The sequence below is a fragment of the Gnatocerus cornutus genome, unplaced genomic scaffold (assembly GCF_029298725.1).
Source record: "Gnatocerus cornutus isolate USDA-ARS CGAHR unplaced genomic scaffold, icGnaCorn1.1 ctg00000394.1, whole genome shotgun sequence".
NCBI lineage: Eukaryota > Metazoa > Arthropoda > Insecta > Coleoptera > Tenebrionidae > Gnatocerus > Gnatocerus cornutus.
In genome coordinates, this window is record NW_028275709.1 from 1 (window position 1) to 5,000 (window position 5,000).

Below are 5,000 nucleotides of genomic sequence, written 5' to 3' on the forward strand. Positions count from 1 at the left end.
TCAAAAATGGCGCCATCTATGTGACAGGTCTGGAACTTCACAAATGTCAAAAATTACTGTTTTTTCCTATATTTTACATATTGTTTTTGAATTTTGGCGCCTATTTTAACTCAAAAATGGCGCCATCTATATGACAGGTCTGGAACTTCAGAAATGTCAAAAATTACAAGATTCTGGGTTAATTTACGTATTTTTCTTGAATTTTAAGCATAATTTGACCTAACTGACCCTAAAATGGCGCCATCTATGTGTCAGGTCTGGAACTTCATAAATGTCAAAAATTACAAGATTCTGGGTTCATTTACGTATTTTTCTTGAATTTTAAGCATAATTTGACCTGACCTGACCCTAAAATGGCGCCATCTATGTGTCAGGTCTGGAACTTCATAAATGTCAAAAATTACTGTTTTTCCTTTATTTTACATATTGTTTTTTAATTTTGGCGCCTATTTTGACTCAAAAATGGCGCCATCTATATGACAGGTCTGGAACTTCAGAAATGTCAAAAATTACAAGATTCTGGGTTAATTTACGTATTTTTCTTGAATTTTAAGCATAATTTGACCTGACCTGACCCTAAAATGGCGTCATCTATGTGTCAGGTCTGGAACTTCAGAAATGTCAAAAATTACAAGATTCTGTGTTAATTTACGTATTTTTCTTGAATTTTAAGCATAATTTGACCTGACCTGACCCTAAAATGGCGTCATCTATGTGTCAGGTCTGGAACTTCAGAAATGTCAAAAATTACAAGATTCTGTGTTAATTTACGTATTTTTCTTGAATTTTAAGCATAATTTGACCTAACTGACCCTAAAATGGCGCCATCTATGTGTCAGGTCTGGAACTTCATAAATGTCAAAAATTACTGTTTTTCCTTTATTTTACATATTGTTTTTGAATTTTGGCGCCTATTTTGACTCAAAAATGGCGCCATCTATGTGACAGGTCTGGAACTTCACAAATGTCAAAAATTACTGTTTTTTCCTATATTTTACATATTGTTTTTGAATTTTGGCGCCTATTTTAACTCAAAAATGGCGCCATCTATGTGACAGGTCTGGAACTTCAGAAATGTCAAAAATTACAAGATTCTGGGAAGATTCTGGGTTAATTTACGTATTTTTCTTGAATTTTAAGCATAATTTGACCTGACCTGACCCTAAAATGGCGCCATCTATGTGTCAGGTCTGGAACTTCAGAAATGTCAAAAATTACTGTTTTTTCCTTTATTTTACATATTGTTTTTGAATTTTGGCGCCTATTTTGACTCAAAAATGGCGCCATCTATATGACAGGTCTGGAACTTCAGAAATGTCAAAAATTACAAGATTCTGGGTTAATTTACGTATTTTTTTTGAATGTTAAGCATAATTTGACCTGACCTGACCCTAAAATGGCGCCATCTATGTGTCAGGTCTGGAACTTCAGAAATGTCAAAAATTACTGTTTTTTCCTTTATTTTACATATTGTTTTTGAATTTTGGCGCCTATTTTGACTCAAAAATGGCGCCATCTATGTGACAGGTCTGGAACTTCACAAATGTCAAAAATTACAAGATTCTGGGAAGATTCTGGGTTAATTTACGTATTTTTCTTGAATTTTAAGCATAATTTGACCTGACCTGACCCTAAAATGGCGCCATCTATGTGTCAGGTCTGGAACTTCAGAAATGTCAAAAATTACTGTTTTTTCCTTTATTTTACATATTGTTTTTGAATTTTGGCGCCTATTTTGACTCAAAAATGGCGCCATCTATATGACAGGTCTGGAACTTCAGAAATGTCAAAAATTACAAGATTCTGGGTTAATTTACGTATTTTTTTTGAATGTTAAGCATAATTTGACCTGACCTGACCCTAAAATGGCGCCATCTATGTGTCAGGTCTGGAACTTCAGAAATGTCAAAAATTACTGTTTTTTCCTTTATTTTACATATTGTTTTTGAATTTTGGCGCCTATTTTGACTCAAAAATGGCGCCATCTATGTGACAGGTCTGGAACTTCACAAATGTCAAAAATTACTGTTTTTTCCTATATTTTACATATTGTTTTTGAATTTTGGCGCCTATTTTAACTCAAAAATGGCGCCATCTATATGACAGGTCTGGAACTTCAGAAATGTCAAAAATTACAAGATTCTGGGTTAATTTACGTATTTTTCTTGAATTTTAAGCATAATTTGACCTGACCTGACCCTAAAATGGCGTCATCTATGTGTCAGGTCTGGAACTTCAGAAATGTCAAAAATTACTGTTTTTTCCTTTATTTTACATATTGTTTTTGAATTTCGGCGCCTATTTTGACTCAAAAATGGCGCCATCTAAATGACAGGTCTGGAACTTCAGAAATGTCAAAAATTACAAGATTCTGGGAAGATTCTGGGTTAATTTACGTATTTTTCTTGAATTTTAAGCATAATTTGACCTGACCTGACCCTAAAATGGCGCCATCTATGTGTCAGGTCTGGAACTTCAGAAATGTCAAAAATTACTGTTTTTTCCTTTATTTTACATATTGTTTTTGAATTTTGGCGCCTATTTTGACTCAAAAATGGCGCCATCTATATGACAGGTCTGGAACTTCAGAAATGTCAAAAATTACAAGATTCTGGGTTAATTTACGTATTTTTTTTGAATGTTAAGCATAATTTGACCTGACCTGACCCTAAAATGGCGCCATCTATGTGTCAGGTCTGGAACTTCATAAATGTCAAAAATTACTGTTTTTTCCTTTATTTTACATATTGTTTTTGAATTTTGGCGCCTATTTTGACTCAAAAATGGCGCCATCTATATGACAGGTCTGGAACTTCAGAAATGTCAAAAATTACAAGATTCTGGGTTAATTTACGTATTTTTCTTGAATTTTAAGCATAATTTGACCTAACTGACCCTAAAATGGCGCCATCTATGTGTCAGGTCTGGAACTTCATAAATGTCAAAAATTACTGTTTTTCCTTTATTTTACATATTGTTTTTGAATTTTGGCGCCTATTTTGACTCAAAAATGGCGCCATCTATGTGACAGGTCTGGAACTTCACAAATGTCAAAAATTACTGTTTTTTCCTATATTTTACATATTGTTTTTGAATTTTGGCGCCTATTTTAACTCAAAAATGGCGCCATCTATGTGACAGGTCTGGAACTTCAGAAATGTCAAAAATTACAAGATTCTGGGAAGATTCTGGGTTAATTTACGTATTTTTCTTGAATTTTAAGCATAATTTGACCTGACCTGACCCTAAAATGGCGCCATCTATGTGTCAGGTCTGGAACTTCAGAAATGTCAAAAATTACTGTTTTTTCCTTTATTTTACATATTGTTTTTGAATTTTGGCGCCTATTTTGACTCAAAAATGGCGCCATCTATATGACAGGTCTGGAACTTCACAAATGTCAAAAATTACAAGATTCTGGGTTAATTTACGTATTTTTCTTGAATTTTAAGCATAATTTGACCTAACTGACCCTAAAATGGCGCCATCTATGTGTCAGGTCTGGAACTTCATAAATGTCAAAAATTACTGTTTTTCCTATATTTTACATATTGTTTTTGAATTTTGGCGCCTATTTTGACTCAAAAATGGCGCCATCTATGTGACAGGTCTGGAACTTCACAAATGTCAAAAATTACTGTTTTTTCCTATATTTTACATATTGTTTTTGAATTTTGGCGCCTATTTTAACTCAAAAATGGCGCCATCTATATGACAGGTCTGGAACTTCAGAAATGTCAAAAATTACAAGATTCTGGGTTAATTTACGTATTTTTCTTGAATTTTAAGCATAATTTGACCTAACTGACCCTAAAATGGCGCCATCTATGTGTCAGGTCTGGAACTTCATAAATGTCAAAAATTACAAGATTCTGGGTTCATTTACGTATTTTTCTTGAATTTTAAGCATAATTTGACCTGACCTGACCCTAAAATGGCGCCATCTATGTGTCAGGTCTGGAACTTCATAAATGTCAAAAATTACTGTTTTTCCTTTATTTTACATATTGTTTTTTAATTTTGGCGCCTATTTTGACTCAAAAATGGCGCCATCTATATGACAGGTCTGGAACTTCAGAAATGTCAAAAATTACAAGATTCTGGGTTAATTTACGTATTTTTCTTGAATTTTAAGCATAATTTGACCTGACCTGACCCTAAAATGGCGTCATCTATGTGTCAGGTCTGGAACTTCAGAAATGTCAAAAATTACAAGATTCTGTGTTAATTTACGTATTTTTCTTGAATTTTAAGCATAATTTGACCTGACCTGACCCTAAAATGGCGTCATCTATGTGTCAGGTCTGGAACTTCAGAAATGTCAAAAATTACAAGATTCTGTGTTAATTTACGTATTTTTCTTGAATTTTAAGCATAATTTGACCTAACTGACCCTAAAATGGCGCCATCTATGTGTCAGGTCTGGAACTTCATAAATGTCAAAAATTACAAGATTCTGGGTTAATTTACGTATTTTTCTTGAATTTTAAGCATAATTTGACCTAACTGACCCTAAAATGGCGCCATCTATGTGTCAGGTCTGGAACGTCATAAATGTCAAAAATTACAAGATTCTGGGTTAATTTACGTATTTTTCTTGAATTTTAAGCATAATTTGACCTGACCTGACCCTAAAATGGCGCCATCTATGTGTCAGGTCTGGAACTTCATAAATGTCAAAAATTACTGTTTTTTCCTTTATTTTACATATTGTTTTTGAATTTTGGCGCCTATTTTGACTCAAAAATGGCGCCATCTATATGACAGGTCTGGAACTTCATAAATGTCAAAAATTACAAGATTCTGGGTTAATTTACGTATTTTTCTTGAATTTTAAGCATAATTTGACCTGACCTGACCCTAAAATGGCGTCATCTATGTGTCAGGTCTGGAACTTCAGAAATGTCAAAAATTACAAGTTTTTAGGTTTATTTACATATTTAAAAAAAAAAATTGTAGTTGTGGCTTTCCATCGAAATTCATCTACTGAAAAATGTAGC